At 45.2% G+C, this 19,158-nt stretch overlaps 1 protein-coding gene across 1 annotated transcript in view; it reads right to left on the reverse strand.

The window, feature by feature from the left end:
- LOC130361807 (fetuin-B-like) overlaps positions 1 to 17,809 on the reverse strand; it is a 60,933-nt gene extending 43,124 nt beyond the window's left edge. The window contains exon 1 of the mRNA XM_056565315.1: positions 17,686 to 17,809. The gene's annotated coding sequence lies outside the window, so the exon portion shown is untranslated. The remainder of the gene's footprint in view (positions 1 to 17,685) is intronic.
- Between the last annotated feature and the right edge of the window lie 1,349 nt (positions 17,810 to 19,158).

Raw genomic sequence — 19,158 nt, forward strand, 5'->3', positions numbered from 1 at the left:
CAACAATACACATCTTGTATGAAAATGGCCAGGAGCCACTTGCATCCAACCATATATCAGGTCCTCGAATGTTGAAGAACAGCAAACTTGCAAAAAACACTAACCCGTAGTATACAATTACAAGTAACCAATATTCCGAACCAAATATTAAATAAATAGTATTCCAAGGATAATCGAAAAATGCACTTTGAGGGTGTAGTGTTACATATCTACCTTGCCCGGTTCCAGAGCAGTCTCCAATGTTCTCTCAGCACGGCTGGCAGCATCCCTCTTCGTCATGGTGATGGCTCCACATAGCACAGGGCTTTTCATTGGTTGACTCAGCCAGCCTGGCCTATAAGGAAGTATGAGCGTAACACCAATCAACTGCAGTCTCTATTCCCTGATAGAAAGTTATTTGGATAATACAGGACCACTAAGAAATTGTCCACACTATTTATTGAACGTATTGTGCGACCTCGCGGAATTCCAGTCGATATTGTGTCCAATAGAGGGATTCAGTTAGTTTTCAGGTTTTGGAGAGTGTTCTGTATCCTTTTGCATGGCCTTCCATCCTGATTTTAATAGGCAAACTGAAAGATTTAACCAGTCTATTGTACAATATCTAAGGTTCTATGTATTAGATTGGCAATCAGATTGGTATTATTCTTGCCTCTGGCTGAGTTTGCATTAAATAACCATGACAGTTATTTCACAGGGATTTCAGCATTTTACTGCAATTGCAATTTCCTCAAGGTATTGCTCGCTCTAGGAGACGAGTTAAAAAAAGCAGATGCTGAATGTTTTCATAAAAGGACCTGAGTGGGGCATGGTCTGCATGGGGAGCTGAGCAGACGTGCGTCCGCCGAGCTCCCACTCACCTAAGTAATTTACCCTGATATTTACCCCCTGACCCGCGGTGACACTAACCAGGCGGCGGATCTGAGCTCTGGTGATTCTCTGGTGACTGGGGCAGTGGGGCCGGCTGCTCTGTTTTGGTGCCAGCAGCGGTGATCAGACTCCCTGTGGGGCCGGGCGGCGGTGGAGTGTGTGGAGGCGGCGATCCAGGGGCTGTCAGCCTCAGATTGAGACTGGAGGAGCTGCACTGCTGTGGTGAAGTGACCGTGGTGTCCCGTACCTCTTGGAGTCCTGGGTTGCTTTCTGGCTGTAGTTCCGAGGGCCCGCCATTATTGGTCTTCAAGGGCGGGGACTGGACAGTGGCTGGGTCTCCAAGGCAACTCCCGCTGTCTCTGGGTGCTGCTGAGGCTGTCTGGCTGCAGTGCCGAAGATCAGACTCTGCAGGAGGTCACGAGAGAATGGAGGCACCTTCCCCTGCATATGGTGGGGTGTGAGTATACCCTCCCCTGGCAACTTCATCTGCTATCTTAACTGGAGGCGTCCTCCTTGTGTGCTACATGTGGTGTTCCTCTCTTCTGTTGTCTTACTTTGCTCATACTTGCCTGGATACGTGACTGTGTGCTACCATGGGAGGTTGAGGGGCAAATCCAAGCATTATAAGTCAAGGACTTGCATGGCTCGCCCTTCCTGGGATGATGAAGTCTCTTCAGATGATGGACACTTTGAGCCCAGCAGCCGCTCCCAGCAAGACTCGGTGGCTCTGATGCCTCTTTCTGCCAAAGTGGGGGCCAACGCTGCTAAAATGTTGAGTCAGTTTTATAGATCTGAGGATCCGCCAGGCAGCGCCTCGACTGGTCAGCCCTGTTCCTTAGCAGATCATCCTTCTGATCTGTGTCCTCTTCCTTCTCCTGTTCAGATACCATATGATGAGGCCACTATGGACCTTCGCTTCATGGAAAACTATCTACTATAACCTCCTGTCACACTTCTATGATCTCTAAAGTAGATGAGCTTAGACAGGAGTTTGTCATCCTACATCACGAGACTCAAAAGCTGAGAGAATTCACCACGGTGGTGGAAAACAGAGTTTCTACAGTGGAAGACACTCTCTGCCCTATCCCTCAGCAGATTGCTTATCTCCAGCAGCAGTTTCAGGGCACTGTTGATAGAGCTGAGGACTTTGAAAATCGCCTACGGCGCAACAATGTTAGGCTGGTGGGCCTTCCTGAAAAGGCGGAGGGCGCAGACCCTGTGGCGTTCCTCAAATCCTGGCTGAAAAAGCTCTAGCCTGCAGATACCTTCTCTCCTTTCTTCTCGATGGAGCGGGCAAAATAGGGTCCCTGCCAGACCTCCTGTTCCTGGGGGGCCTCCCCGACCGTTCCTGGCGAGGATTCTTCACTTTAAAGACAGAGACGCAGTCTGAGGGCAGTGAGGATTAAAGGCAAAGTGCTCTTTGGGGACAGCAGAGTCTCCTTCTATCCGGACTTCTCAGTGGAATTGGGCCAAGCTTCGTTCCAAAGGACATCGCTATGCTATGCTGTACCCGGCTCGTCCGAGGGTGGTGGATGGACGCAATACCAAATTCTTCACTTCACCTGCTGAAGCGATGCAGTGGGCAGAGGCTACCCCTAGGGCAGCTCAGCCGCCAGACTGATGTTCTGGAGTAGGCTTGGAGTAATAGCTGGCCGAGATTTGAGTTCCCCCTAGGGTGTTCCTGGCTAGAGGGTCATAGTAACATAGTTCATAAGGTTCCAAAAAAATACAGAGTCCATCAAGTTCAACCTATAACCCTAATGAGTCCCTATTGAGTTGATCCAGAGGAAGGCAAAAAACCCTCGTACTAGAGGTAAAAATTCCTTCCCGACTCCAAATATGGAAGTCAGAATAAATCCCTGGATCAACGTTCTGTCCCTATAAATCTAGTATGCATAACCAGCAATGTTATTATTCTCCCTAAAATGCATCCAGCCCCTTTTGAACTCTTTTACAGAGTTCACCATGACCACCTCCTCAGACAGAGAATTCCACAGTCTCACTGCTCTTACAGTAAAGAACCCGCGTCTGTGCTGGTGTAGAAACCTTCTTTCATCTAGACGTAGAGGATGCCCCCTTGTTATGGATACAGTCCTGGGTATAAATAGATCATGGGAGAGATCTCTGTAAGGTCCCCTGATATATTTATACATAGTTATTAGGTCGACCCTAAGCCTTCTTTTTTTCTAAACTAAATAATCCCAATTCTGATAATCTTTCTGGGTACTGTAGTCCTCCCATTCCACGTATTAGCCTGGTTGCCTGTCTTTGAACCCTCTCCAGCTCCACTATATCTTTTTGTACACTGGTGCCCAGTACTGTACACTGTACTATGTGTGGTCTGACTAGTGATTTGTACATCGGTAGAATTATTTCCTTGTTGTATGCATCTATGCCCCTATTGATGCACCCCATGATTTTATTTGCCTTGGCCGCAGCTGCCCGACACTGGTCACTACAGCTAAATTTACTGTTAAGTAAGACTCCCAAGTCCTTTTCCAAGTCAGTCGTCCCAAGTGTGCTCCTATTAAATACATAATCCCAGCCCGGATTTTTCCTCCCCATGTGTATAACCCAAGGGGCTGTTAAACCTAGTTCCTGGGTCAGCGGGATGCGATGGTTGGGAGATTGTACATAGCTCCTGCACTCGCCTGATATAGTTCTATTGTTTGGGGTACAGGTATGCATTGGTTTAGTTAGTGTTAGACAGGGATTTGTTTTGGGAATGTTATCCAGTTATTATATGTTTTTGTTGTTCTGTGATGTGGTGTCTTTGTGGTTTGTCCTTGTTGTCTGGTTGTGTGTGGTGTGCCTGGGAGCTCCTCTGTTGTAAGGTTTCTCTGTGGCGTCTTGGGCCCTGTGTGTGCTTCAATGTTGTTCCAGATCCCCGGCTCGATTGCACCAGTGCTGCGGACCCCGGCTCATCTGCTTTGGCTTCTTGGCATCTGAGACTGGGTCTTACTGATCTGTGGAGGTGGAAGTATCCGGATGACTCTGTCTTCTCCTTTTATTCCTCGGTGCACAAGACCTTTTCTCTCATTGATCTTGCCTTTGCTTCAGTTGACCTATTGCCAGCGGTGAGTGAAGTGTGTTATACTAATAGAGGGATCTCAGATCATTATGCCTTAATAGTTACATTATCCCCAGGTCCCCGTCCCTTCTCCCGCCTGTAGAGAATGCATCCTGGGTGGCTTCAGGTGGAGGCTGTTTCCACTGCCTTGGAGGTCGCTCATTCTGACTACTGGGCCCATAAAGCCTCCCATCCGGATGTTCTTATCCAGTGGGATGCTTATAAAGCGACTGTTCGGGGTGCATATATTGTGGGGGTAGCGGGCAGGAGGGCAGTATTGGGAGCCCGGGAACGGGCGTTACGATCAGAGATAGGAGTCTTTGAGGCAGCGGTGGTGAGGGATCCTACTCCGGAGATAGAAAGGGAATGGGCTAAAGCACAAAGGTCTCTCTTGATTATACAGAAGGATCGGGTGCATTTAAAAATGGCGGCGAGGGAGGCAGCCATATTTGAATTTGTAGACAAGAATGGTAAACTATTGGCTAACTTGTCTAGGGAGAGTCGTCCTGTAGCTTCCATTCGGGAAGTAAAGTTCAGTGGAGACCGGGCGCCATGATAACGAAGACTTTGTGGGAGTTAGGGAGGTGAGTACAGAATGGGCACAGCCTTAGCACTTTTATTGAAACAAAAAATTGCTAGAATTTTCCTGCCAAAATTTATATAAATTTGCCACTGAAGGGGAGAACTTAACTCCCATACAGGTTTTGGTTAGCTGTAAATAGTAAGCACAGTCAAACAGAAAATATTTATGTGACAATAGATATTTCACAGTCTGGAAATAATATACTGTAATTCATCAGAATAAGTAAAAAAAAAAGCCTTATTATATTGCAAATGGATCTGACACCTCACAAGTGTGGAATGCAGGTATACAGACATTAAATGTAAGTCTGTCAGGAATAGATACAATAAAATATTGACGTTAGAATAAGAGTGCTGGATTCCAAGGCATTTCTATTTGCTTCATGGGTTGATGCCTGACTTCTGTCTTCGGTTTTCATTACGTCATGCACCTACCCAGTTTAAGCCCCTTAACCAATTAAGGACCATTTTCACCTTAACCCCTTAAGGACTTAGGACGTATGAGTACGTCCTAAGTCCGGTCCCTGCGGGATGGTCCCGGCGCCTATTCACAGCCAGGACCCACGGCTAATAGCGCGTGGCCGCGATCGTTCGGCCACGCACTATTAACCCTTCCGATGCGGCGCTCAAAGCTGAGCGCCGCATCGAAAGTCAAAATAAATTCTTCCCGGCTGCTCAGTCCGGCTGATCGGGGTCATCGCGATAAAATCGTGATGCCCCGATCAGCTACCCGGAGAGAAGAAGGTCCCTACCTTCCTCCGGCGGTGTCTGGGCTCTGATTGATTGCTCCATGCCTGAGTTACAGGCTGGAGCAATCAACCGCCGATTACACAGCTTGTTGCCATGCAACAGCTAGGCAACAATCTGGGTATGCAATCAGCCATTGCAAGCTCATAGGTCCCTATAGGAGCTATGAGCTCGCAAAAAAAAAGTGTAAAAAAAGTTAACCCTTTCAGGTATTCCCTTCTGAAATAAAAGTTTAAATCACCCGGCATTTCCTAGTAACAAAATAAAACTGTGTAAATAAAAATAAACATATGTGGTATCGCCGCATGTGGAAATGTCCGAATTATAAAAATATATCGTTATTTAAACTGGACGGTCAATGGCGTGCGCGCAAAAAAATTCCAATAGTGTATTTTTGGTCACTATTTACATCATGAAAAAATGAATAAGAAATAAGCAACAAGTCCGATCAATACAAAAAGGGTAGCGCTAAAAACTTCAGATCACGGTGCAAAAAATTAGCTCTCATACTGACCCATACGCGGTAAAATAAAAAAGTTATAGGGGTCAGATGATGACAATTTTAAACGTATAAATTTTCCTGCATGTAGCTATGATTTTTTGCAGAAGTACGACAAAATCAAACCGATATAAGTAAAGTATCATTTTAACCGTATGGACCTACAGAATAAAGAGAATGTGTCATTTTTACCGAAAAATTTACTGCGTAGAAACACAAGCCCCCAAAACTTACAAAATTGCGTTTTTTTTAAATTTTGTCTCACAATAATTTTTTTTTCCATTTCGCCGTAGATTTTTGGGTAAAATGACAGATTTAATTACTAAGTAGAATTGGTGTCGCAAAAAATAAGCCATCATATGGATTTTTAGCTGCAAAATTGAAAGGGTTATGATTTTTTAAAGGCAAGGAGGAAAAAACGAAATTGCAAAAAACGTGAAATCGCTCAGTCCTTAAGGGGTTAAGGACCAGAGCATTTTTTGCACATATGACCGCTGTTACTTTAAGCATTAATAACTCTGGGATGCTTTTATTTATGAATTTGATTCCAAGATTGTTTTTTTGTGACATATTCTACTTTAACATAGTGGTAAATTTTTGTCGATACTTGCATCGTTTCTAGGTGAAAAATTCTAAAATTTCAAAAAATTAATATATATATATTTCTAACTTTGAAGCTCTCTACTTGTAAGGAAGATAGACATTCCAGAAAAAATTGATTTACACATACAATATGTCTACTTTATGTTGGCATCATAAAGTTGACATGTTTTTACTTTATGAAGACATTAGAGAGCTTCAAAGTTCAGCAGCAATTTTCTAATCTTTTATGAAATAAAATCTGAATTTTTCACGGACCAGTTCAGTTTTGAAGTGGATTTGAAGGGCCTTCATATTAGAAATACCCCATAAATGACCCCATTATTAAAACTGCACCCCTCAAAGTATTCAAAATGACATTCAGAAAGTTTGTTAATCCTTTAGGTGTTTCAGGAATAGCAGCAAAGTGAAGGAGAAAATTCATTTTGGAGAGTGAATTTTGCTGAAATGGTTTTTGGGGGGCATGTCGAATTTAGGAAGCCTGTACGGTGACATAACAGCAGAAAAAAAAACAGATGTCATACTATATTGGAAACTACACCCCTAAAGGAACATAACAAAGGGTACAGTGAGCTTTAACACCCCACAGGTCTTTGATGACTTTCCGTTAAATTCGGATGTGTAAATAAAAATAAAAAATTTCACTAAAATGCTGTTTTTCCCCAAATTTTACATTTTTGCAAGGGGTAATAGGAGAAAATGCCCACTTGTAACCCCATTTCTTCTGAGTATGGAAATACCCTATGTGTGGACGTCAAGTGCTCTGCTGGCGCACTACAATGCTCAGAAGAGAAGGAGCGCCATTGAGCTTTTGGAGAGAGAATTTGTTTGGAATGGAAGTCAGGGGGGCATGTGCATTTACAAAGCCCACCATGGAGCCTGGCGTTTGACAAATCTTTGGAACAGTGGTCTGTGCAAATGAAAAATTACATTTTTCATTTTCACAGACCACTGTTAACAAAAATCTGTCAGATACCTGTGGGTAGTAAATGCTCGCTGTACCCCTTATTATATTACATGAGGGGTGTAGTTTCCAAAATGGGGTCACATGTTGGGGGGTCCACTGTTCTGGCACCATGGGGGCTGTATAAACACACGGCCTTCAATTCCGGACAAATTTTCACTCCAAAAGCCCAATGGTGCTCCTTCTCTTCTGAGCATTGTAGTTTGCCCGCAGAGCACTTTACATCCACATGGGGTATGTTCTTACTCAGAAGAACTGGGGTTACAAATTTTGGGGGGATATTTTTCCTATTTTCCCTTGTGAAAATGAAAAATTTAGGGTAACATCAGCATTTTAGTTTAGTTAATTTTCCCATGCAACTTTATCGCAATTTGGTCAAACACCTGTGGGGTGTTCAGGCTCTCTATACCCCTTGTTACATTCCGTTAGGGGTGTAGTTTTCAAAATGGGGTCACATGTGGGTATTTATTTTTTTGCGTTTATGTCAGAACCGCTATAAAATCAGCCACCAAATAACCAATTTAGGCCTCAAATGTACATAGTGCGTTCTCACTCCTGAGCCTTATTGTGCATCCGCAGAGTATTTAACATCCACATATGGGGTATTTCCTTACTCAGGAGAAATTGCGTTACAAATTTTGGGGGTCTTTTTTTCTTTTTACCTCTTGTGAAAATAAAAAGTATGGGGCAACACCAGCATGTTAGTGTAATTTTTATTTTTTTACACTAACAGGCTGGTGTAGACCCCAACTTTTCCTTTTCATAAGGGTTAAAAGGAGAAAAAGCCCCCAAAATTTGGAACGCAATTGCTCCTGAGTACGGAAATACCCCATATGTGGCCCTAAACTGTTTACAAAAATACAACAGGGCTCCAAATTGAGAGAGCGCCATGCGCATTTGAGGACTAAATTAGGGATTGCATAGGGGGGGACATAGGGGTATTCTACCCCAGTGATTCCCAAACAGGGTGCCTCCAGCTGTTGCTAAACTCCCAGCATGCCTGGACAGTCAGTGGCTGTCCGGAAATGCTGGGAGTTGTTGTTCTGCAACAGCTGGAGGCTCAGTTTTAGAAACACTGCCATACGATACGTTTTTCATTTTTATTGGGGGGGGTGTAAGGGAGGGCAGTGTAAGGGGGTTTATATGTAGTGTTTTACTTTTTATTTTGTGTAGTGTAGTGTTTTCAGGGTACATTCTTACGGGCGGGGGTTTACGGTGAGTTTCCCCCTAGGAGTTTGCTCTGCGGCGGTACCCTATACCCTGTACATTCACATAGGGGGGGGGAGACAAACCTCCAGCTGTTGCAAAACTACAACTCACAGTATGCACTGACAGACCGTGCATGCTGGGATCTGTACTTTTGCAACAACTGGAGGCACACTGGTTGGAAAACCTTGAGTTAGGTTCTGTTACCTAACTCAGCATGTTCCAACCAGTGTGCCTCCAGCTGTTGCAAAACTGCAACTCCCAGCATGAACTGATAGGCGAAGGGCATGCAGAGAGTTGTAGTTTTGCAAGATTTAGAAGGCCACGGTTTAGAAACCACTGCACAGTGATCTCCAAACTGTTGCCCTCCAAATGTTGCAAAACTACAAATCCCAGCATGCCCAGACTGCAAACAGGTGTCTGGGCATGCTGGGAGTTGTAGTTTTGCAACATCTGGAGGCCTACAGTTTAATCACTGTATAGTCTCCAAACTGTAGCAATCCAGATGTTGCTAGACAACAACTCAGGCTTCCGTAGTCTGCACCAGGGAGCCGGACCTCATCGCCTCCAGCCACTGCTACCGATCGCCACTGGTAAGTCACTGCCAGCCACATCACAGTTCTCCCATTCTGCCCAGACTACCGTGGGTGGGCAGAGCGGGGAACCAAACTTTAACCCCCCCCCGATCTGCTATTAGTCCTTCTGACCAACCAATAGCAGGGATAGGAGGGGTGGCACCCCTGCCACCTCACTCCTGTCTCCTCAGGGGGATCGTGGGTGTCTTGGACCCGGAAATGCCGCAGATTGCAGGTCTGAATTGACCGGCAATTTTCAGCGATCGCCGACATGGGGGGGGGTCGATCTCAGTATCCCCCAAGAGGTATGCATGGGGTGCCTGCTGAATGATTTCAGCAAGCATCGCGGTCCAGTCCCCGGTGAGTGTTGGGGACCGGAATTCCCATGGACATACAGGTACGCCCTTGGGGGGACATGTATCAAAGATTTTACCCCTGTTTTGTGTGTATTTTTTTGCGCAAAATTTTGCGCAAGCCCATTTTTTTGCGCACGTTTTGGTACAGCATGTCTTCCAGATGTGGCCGAATCAGGGTACCTTGGAGTGACATCTATAGTACGCATGGATTTATTAACTGCGTACTTTTCCTTTACACCAAAAATGTTGCCGCAAGAGCTGTTTTTTTTTTGCGCAAATATAAGCCATCTTGGACTTAACATAGCAAGATGCTCTAAATCATCGATTCTATTTTCCAAAGAGTGGATTGAGGAGATTACTATATTTACCCACAATTTATGAAGTTCATTGCACGTGATTGATAAATTTAGCGCTTCTGCACATAATTTAGAATTCGGGAAAAGGGGTAAACTGCTTCTACCATACACAAATAATGATACATGTCCCCCTTGGTCCTTAAAGCGTACCCATTAGATCCAACAAAAAAATTGTTTTTTTGAAGATATCACTCAGTACCTAATCCTGACCATGTACATCAAATTTTTATGTGTCTAGCACCTTTATTTTTTTTATTACACTTAATTTAGCTCACTAGTCTGAATTCCTCTCAAAGGGAGGGGGCGTGGCCTCATTGTGCAGGTCTCCGCCCCCTCCCTCAGTATGCTGTCTGCTCACATCTCCCCAAGCATTAGCAAAACTACAACTCCCAGCTTGTCCTCACTGACGGATATTTTTTTATAGTATTTGAAGTGACCAAAAATGTGCAAATCTGGTTAATGGACGATTACGACTTTTTGGGCCCCTCTTTTGATTTTGCCTAGGGCCACGCTATGCCTAAAACCGGCCCTGTGTCCATGACATAGGTGATGACGCAGGGACACAGTAGGACTAGTATGTGTTGGAGCAGGCAGGGGAGGTAGTTGTTTGACTGGCTTTTTAAGTATGAAATACAGAACATTTTCTAATGAAAGCAATTGCAAAATCTATTGTTTTTGCATGCTTTACAAGATTTCAAAAGTATTTGTATCTGACAGTGCCCATTTAAGTAAGAGGGCGTCCCTAAGAATCCTGTGGACTCAGGATTTTTCAATTTTTGCACTTTTGTTTCTTCTTCCTCATCTTCTAAAAATTATAATGCTTTCAGTTTTCCACCAACAGACTTACATAAGGGCTTGTTTTATGTGCTACCAATTTTACTTTGTAATGACTTCAGTCATTTCACCACAAAATCTAGGGCAAAATAAAAATAAATGACACCTTATCTTTATTCTGTAGGTCTATTTGATTAAAATGATACCCAACTTATATAGGTTTTATTTTGTTATATTTCTGTTAAAAAAAATTATAACTGCATACGAAAATAAGTACATTTAAAATCTGTAGTTTTTATCGGTACCATTTTTGTTTTGATGGGACTTTTTAATTGCTTTTTATACATTTTTTTTAGGGTATACAAAATTACCAAAAATACGCAATTTTGGACTTGGTATTTTTAGTGCAGTCAATGCTCTGGGCTGTGTGTATCAGAGTGAGGGAGGAAGTTCTCCCCTGTATGGCTTCAGATGATGTCGTGCCTGCTGGAGAACGCCCCTTCCCAGTCTGTGAATCTGAGCATTTTATCATGATGGGGACAGTGAACTGGGAGGAATATAAAATTTAAAAAGATCATGACAGGTACTCTTTAACCTCTTAAGGACCCAGCCATTTTACACCTTAGGACCCGGCCATTTTTTGAACATCTGACCACTGTCACTTTAAACATTAATAACTCTGGAATGCTTTTAGTTATCATTCTGATTCCGAGATAGTTTTTTCGTGACATATTCTACTTTAACATAGAGGTAAAAAAAAAATGTAACTTGCATCCTTTCTTGGTGAAAAATGTAAAAATTTTATGAAAAATTTGAAAATTTTGCATTTTTCTAACTTTGAAGCTCTCTGTTTGTAAGGAAAATGGATATTCAAAATATTGAAATTTTTTTTCACATATACAATATGTCTACTTAATGTTTGCATCATAAAATTGACATGTTTTTACTTTTGGAAGATATCCGAGGGCTTCAAAGTTCAGCAGCAATTTTCCAATTTTTCACAAAATTTCCAAACTCACTATTTTTCAGGGACCAGTTCAGGTTTGAAGTGGATTTGAAGGGTCTTCATCTTAGAAATACCCCACAAATGACCCCATTATAAAAACTGCACCCCCCAAAGTATACAAAATGATATTCGGTCAGCCTTTTAACCCTTTAGGTGTTTCACAGGAATAGCAGGAAAGTGAAGGAGAAAATTCACAATCTTCATTTTTTACACTCGCATGTTCTTGTAGACCCAATTTTTGAATTTTTACGAGGGGTAAAAGGAGAAAATGTATACTTATATTTGTAGCCCAATTTCTCTCGAGTAAGCACATACCTCATATGTCTATGTAAAGTGTTCGGTGGGCGCAGTAGAGGGCTCAGAACCGAAGGAGTGACAAGGGGATTTTGGAGAGCACGTTTTTCTGAAATGGTTTTTGGGGGGCATGTTGCATTTAGGAATCCCCTATGGTGCCAGAACAGCAAAAAAAAAACACATGCCATACCATTTTGGAAACAAGACCCCTTGAGGAACCTAACAAGGAATTAAGTGAGCCTTAATACCCCACAAGTGTTTCACGACTTTTGCATATGTAAAAAAATAAAATAAAATTTCACTAAAATGTGTGATTCCCCCCAAATTTCACATTTTTGCAAGGGTTAATAGCAGAAAATACCCCACAAAATTTGTAACCCCATCAAATTTGAGTATGGAGGTACCCCATAAGTTGACCTGAAGTGCACTACGAGCGAACTACAATGCTCAGAAGAGAAGGAGTCATATTTGGCTTTTTGAGAGCAAATTTTGCTCGGGGGGGCATGTCGCATTTAGGAAGCCCCTATGGTGCCAGGACAGCAAAATAACCCCCACATGGCATACCATTTTGGAAACTAGACCCCTTGAGGAACGTAACAAGGGGTACAGTGAGCATTTACCCCCACTGGTGTCTGTCAGATCTTTGGAACAGTGAGCTGTACAACATTTTTAATTTGCACAGCCCACTCTTCCAAAGATCTGTCAGACACCTGTGGGGTGTAAATTCTCACTGCACCCCTCATTACATTCCGTGAGGGGTGTAGTTTCCAAAATGGGGTCACATGTGGGGTTTAGTTTTTTTTGCGTTTGTCAAAACCGCTGTAACAATCAGCCACCCCTGTGCAAATCACCTCAAATGTACATGGTGCACTTTCCCTTCTGGGCCTTGTTGTGCGCCCCCAGAGCACTTTGCGCCCACATATGGGGTATCTCCGTAGTCGGGAGAAATTGCATTACAAATTTTGGGGGGCTTTTTTCCCTTTAACCTCTTGTCAAAATGAAAAGTATAGGGCAACACCAGCATGTTAGTGTAAAAAATGTATTTTTTTACACAAACATGCTGGTGTAGACCCCAACTTCACATTTTCATAAGGGGTGAAAGGAGAAAAAGCCCCCCAAAATTTGTAACACAATTTCTCCCGAGTACGGTGATATCCCATATGTGACCCTAAACTGTTGCCTTGAAATACGACAGGGCTCCAAAGTGAGAGCGCCATGCGCATTTGAGGCCTAAATTAGGGATTTGCGTAGGGGTGGACATAGGGGTATTCTACGCCAGTGATTTCCAAACAGGGTGCCTCCAGCTGTTGCAAAACTCCCAGCATGCTTGGACAGTCAACGGCTGTCCAGCAATACTGGGAGTTGTTGTTTTGCAACAGCTGGAGGCTCCATTTTGGAAACAGTGGCGTACCAGACGTTTTTCATTTTTATTGGGGAGGGGAGGGGGGCTGTGTAGGGGTATGTGTATATGTAGTGTTTTTTACTTTTTATTTTATTTTGTGTTAGTGTAGTGTAGTGTTTTTAGGGTACAGTCACATGGGCGGGGGGTTACAGCGAGTTTGAGCTGCTGCGCAAAATTTGCTGCATCGCAAACTTGCAGCCTGATACTCACTGTAAGCCCCCTGCCCATGTGAATGTATCCTGTACATTCACAGGGGGGGGGGGGACCTCCAGCTGTTGCAAAACTACAACTCCCAGCATGCACAGTCTATCAGTGCATGCTGGTAGTTATAGTTTTGCAACAGCTGGAGGCACACGGGTTGGGAAACACTGAGTTAGGAAACAGACAATGTTTCCCAACCAGTGTGCCTCCAGTTGTTGCAAAACCACAACTCTCAGCATTCTCAAGCATGCTGGGAGTAGTAGTTCGGCAACATCTTTAGAGCCAGATGTTGCCGAACTACAACTCCCAGCATGCTTGGAGTTGTAGTTTTGCAACATCTGGAGGAATACAGTTTGCAGACCACTAATACAGTGGTTCCCAATCTGTGCCCTTCCAGATGTTGCAAAACTACAACTCCCAGTATGCCAAAACTGTCCAAGCATGCTGGGAGTTGTAGTTCTGCAACATCTGAAGGGCCAGATGTTACAGAACTACAACTCCCAGCATGCCTGGACAGTAAGGGCATGCTGAGGATGTGTAGTTTTGCAACATCTGGAAGGGCACAGTGGTCCCAAAACTGCGGACCTCCAGATGTTGCAAAACTGCAACTCCCAGCATGCCCAGACACCAAGGGCTGGCTGGGCATGCTGGGAGTTGTAGTTTACAGGGTCCCATTACAGCAATGCATGTCGCTTTACGGCGATGTGCATTGCTGTAAAGGGCCCGACCGCGGCTGAAGATCCACTCACCTGTCGCCGCCGCCGCCGTCTCCGCCGCCGGGATCCGGGTCTTCAGGGACGAGGTAAGTACCAGGGCCGGGCCCCAGCACTCCCCCGTCCCCCGCCGGGTCCTCCGGTCTTCCTACCGTCCTCTCTGGACTTTCAGGGGCCGGGCAGGACGGGAGGAAGTAACCGCCCCCCCCTCCTGCGATTGGTCGGTTAACTAACCGACAGATCGCAGGGTATAGGAGGAGGTGGCAGGCTTGCCACCTCGCTCCTATACTTCAGCATGGTCCTGGCTGTCTGTGACAGCCGGGATCATGCGAAATAACCGGGCGGTCGGGTCCCAGAGACCCGATCAGCCCGGTATCGCCGCAGATCGCAAGGGCGATTTCCCTTGCGATTTGCGGCGATCGCCGAGATGGGGGGCCTACATGGCCCCCCTCGGCGTTTGCCCTGGATGCCTGCTGAAGGATTTCAGCAGGCATCCAGTTCCGATCTCTGCCCGGCGTGCGGCAGAGACCGGAAAACGCCAGGGCGTATGGATACGCCCTGGGTCCTTAAGGCCCAGGGTGTGAGGGCGTATCCATACGCCCTGGGTCCTTAAGAGGTTAAGAGGTTAAAGGGGTACTCCAGTGGAAAATAATTTTTTTCTTATGAACTGGCTCCAGAAAGTTAAACAGATTTGTAAATTAATGTATAAAGAGTAGGAGAGGCTGTTATCAACTAGTTTCCTGGGACCCGAGATACTCAAATAACACCTATACCCACGTGTAAAATGCAATAAATAAAAAATGGAAATTGAGGCTATGATGATATGTTTATTATAATAAAATATATATGATAATTAAAGTGTGTGCTGAACCTCACAGGGCCCTTGTGGGTAGGCAAATACACAATAAAAATTCACAATAAATATACAAATATAATACGGCAATTGTAACTAATATCAATAGGTATTAGTAAAAGTCAAAAAATTTTAGGGATGTCCCGATACCATTATTTTAAGACCGAGTACGAGTACCGATACTTTAATTCTAGTACTTGCCGATACCAAGTACGAGTACTTTTATTTTAAAGGGAATCTGACAGCAGGGTGACGCGGTTTCTGGCTCTGCTTACCGTGCTGATATCAGGGGTGGATCCAGAGTCTAGTCTCGGGAGGGGCACTATTAGAGAATTTCGTTTTGGTGGACAGAAAATAAGGTGTTGATTAAGGAACTTACAATATTATTAAATGTATCCAGTATAATAATCAAATATACCAATTACCACAGAATGGGAAAGTGCTAAAGAAGTTTTTACCATTTAAAACTACAACTCCCAGTATGACCTAAGTAGTGGCGAGGGGATGCTGGGAGTTGTTGTTTCACCCATCATTACTGCAAAACTTACCAGTAATGGGACAGTCAGGACACTACACAATGATATCAGCGACTACAGGTGATGTCTTCTCTATAGTCTTTTCTTATCTAATTCAGATGTACATACCGCCAGGTCCAGCTAAATGTTCTCACTGCAGAACTTGATGCCCAGATGGCTCCTCACTATGTCAGCGGATTCTGATCCTCTATATGAAAACAATTATTATTAGAAACCTTCCAAACACTGTATCCTTTGAATATAATACTGGCACACACCCTCTGAATATAATTATTGCACACTGTACCCTCTGAATATAATTCTGACACACTGTACCCACTGAATATAATACTGCCACACACTGTACCCCTGAATATATTACTGCCACACACTGTACCCACTAAATATAATACTGCCACACACTGTACCCCTGAATATAATACTGCCTCACACTGTACCCCCTGAATATAATACTGCCACACACTGTAACCTCTGAATATATTACTACAACACACTGTACCCCCTGAATATAATACTGCCACACACTGTGCCCCCTGAATATAATACTGCCTCACACTGTACCCCCTGAATATAACACTGTCACACACTGTAACCTCTGAATATATTACTACAACACACTGTACGCTCTAAATATCCCTCTGAATACAATACCGTGATGTATTTTGGCTAATGAAAACCATACTACCCCAGAAATTCCTTATACTCTCTGCCCCTCATATATACCAATAATGCCCCATCCTGTGCCCCCACATATAACTATGACCCACCCTGTTCTCCCTCATAATAATAATGCCCTCTGTCCTGTCCCCCTAGCATATAATGCCCCCCTGTGCTGTGCCCCTCATATATAATGCCCCTTTAATGTTCTCCTCACATATAATGCCCCTTTAATGTTTTAATGCCCCCTGTCCTGCACCCTCAGGGGGCATTTTAAGTAAGGGGCACAAGACAGGGGGGCATTATAAGTGAGTGGCACATGACAGGGGGGCATTAAATGAGTATGCTTTAAAGTATCCTCTTCTCACCCCTATAACCCTTTTATTGAGGGCTTATTTTTTGTGATGTGATCTGAAGTTTTTGTCAGGACCATTTTTATTTAGATTTTAATTTTTTTTAGTTATTGAAGTGACCAAAAATACGCACTTCTGGACTTTGATATTTTTTCATGCTTTCACCTTTCAGTGTGCAACTTAACTATTATATTTTATTAGTTCACACATTTGTGCATGTGGACCACATATGTTTAGGGTTTATGTATTGGGCTTTCCTTACATTATTTCATTTAACAATTGGGAACAAAGGGTGATTCAAACTTTTATTAGGCAAGGGGTAAATCACATTTATTACTTTTTTAAATGTATTTTTTTTATTTATTTTTTTTACACTTTTTTGGTCCCCATGTATAGGCTAGTATAGGCCAGTGAGAAAAGGGACATAATACTGCGGGACTATATACATCAGCTGTGCTGTACCCACTGCCCTGGCTACTATATATATATGTATATGTTTATGTGCATAAATATAGCTGCCAGGGCAGTGGGTACAGCACAGGGAAGCTGATGTATATAGCCCGTATTATGTCCCTATATACGAATGTCTGTGCTGAACTGGCTAGCCCATACTACATATATTATATACGTAATATGGGCCAGGCAGGGCAGAGAACACAGCACAGCCATTGATATATAGTGACTTAACACTGAGGGGCTATACACATTAATTGTAGCCTTGACTACTATATACATGCATATGTTTATAGCAACCAGGGCAGTGGTACAGCACAGCTGATGTATATAGCCCCACAGTGTTATGTCAGTGTTTCCCAACTAGGGTGCCTCCAGCTGTTGCAAAGCTACAACTCCCAGCATGCAGGGATAGCCTTTGGCTGTATGGGCATGCTGGTAGTTGTAGTTTTGCAACAGCTGGAGGCACCCTGTTTGAGAAACACATCACTGTATATCAATGACTGGCCCATACTGCATATACTATATGTAGTAGGCCAGAGAGGGCACAGCAGTCACTGGTATACAGGTAGTGACTGACATGCCCGGACACTGGAACCTAACTACAGACCTCCTCACCTCTGATAGCCGCCCTGCAGATCGGAAACTGTCAGACAGGACGGAGCTCCGCTGGTATGAAGGATACAGGCCGCAGAGGCTGTACAGCTGGCAGGCAGTGTCTTCTCTTCAGCTCTGCGGTGAGCAGCCGGGGAAGGGGTCGGACGAGCAGGGACTAAGTTGCAGCAGCCGTCAGCTCCCTCTCTTAAAGGGGCAGCAGGAGCTGGAGAAGCGTGTGAAAGGTGAGGGGACAGTGGAGCCAGGGACAGCTCCTGCTCCTCAATAATAGGGGCAGAAATCTCGGGGGGGGGGCAATTGGGGGGGGGGGGCAATTGCCCCGTTGCCCCCCCCTGGACCCGCCACGTGGGTCCTTGTTGTGTACAATGGAGGCGGCTGCTGTTATATGAGCCAAGATTCCTCTCTTCTCCATTGGGCAGAACAGGGAATTTGCATTGGCGGTGAGACTGATGACCACATGGTGAGCAGCGGTAGAAACCGGGTCACCTGCACTATCTACCCATAGATTCAAGTTAGTGCAGGTGACTCTGCTGTAAGATTGTCTTTAATAGTAAGTAGTATCCCCTTGCAGACATTAGCAGCAGCCCCCCCCTGTAGACAGCAGCCCCCCTGTAGACCACAGCCCCCCTTTAGAGAGTGGGCCCCCATTTAAACAGCAGCAGGGCCCCCCCTTTAGACAGCAGCAGGGCCCCCCCTTTATACAGCAGCAGGGCCCCCCTTTAGACAGCAGCAGGGCCCCCCTTTAGACAGCAGCAGCCCCCCCCCCTTTAGACAGCACCAGGGCCCCCCACCATTAGACAGCAGCAGGGCCCCCCCCCGTTTAGACAGCAGCAGGCCCCCCTTTAGACAGCAGCAGCCCCCCTTTAGACAGCAGCAGGGCCCCCCTTTAGACAGCAGCAGCCCCCCCTTTAGACAGCAGCAGGGCCCCCCCTTTAGACAGCAGCAGGGCGGCCCCCCCTTTAGACAGCAGCAGTGCCCCCTTATTAGACAGCAGCAGGGCCCCTCCTTAGACAGTAGCAGGGCCCCCCTTTAGACAGCAGCAGGGCCCCCCTTTAGACAGCAGCAGCCCCACTTTAGACAGCAGCAGGCCCCCCCCTTTAGACAGCAGCAGGCCCCCCTTTAGACAGCAGAAGGGCCCCCCTTTAGACAGCAGCAGGGCCCCCCCCCTCGTTTAGACAGCAGCAGGGCCCCCTCCGTTTAGACAGCAGCAGGGCCCCCTCCGTTTAGACAGCAGCAGGGTCCCCCCCGTTTAGACAACAGCAGGGCCCCCCCCCCCCCGTTTAGACAGCAGCAGGGTCCCCCCCCTTTTAGACAGCAGCAGGGCCCCCCCCTTTTAGACAGCAGCAGGGTCCCCCCCCCCCCCGTTTAGACAGCAGCAGGGCCCCCCCGCTTAGACATTAGTAGCAGCCCCCCCTCAGGCAGCTCACCTCCTCGGGTCGGGTGCTGGTGCTGACCTGTTCTCCTCCGGTCCACATC

Source organism: Hyla sarda, chromosome 3 (genome assembly GCF_029499605.1).
Source record: "Hyla sarda isolate aHylSar1 chromosome 3, aHylSar1.hap1, whole genome shotgun sequence".
NCBI classification, from domain to species: domain Eukaryota; kingdom Metazoa; phylum Chordata; class Amphibia; order Anura; family Hylidae; genus Hyla; species Hyla sarda.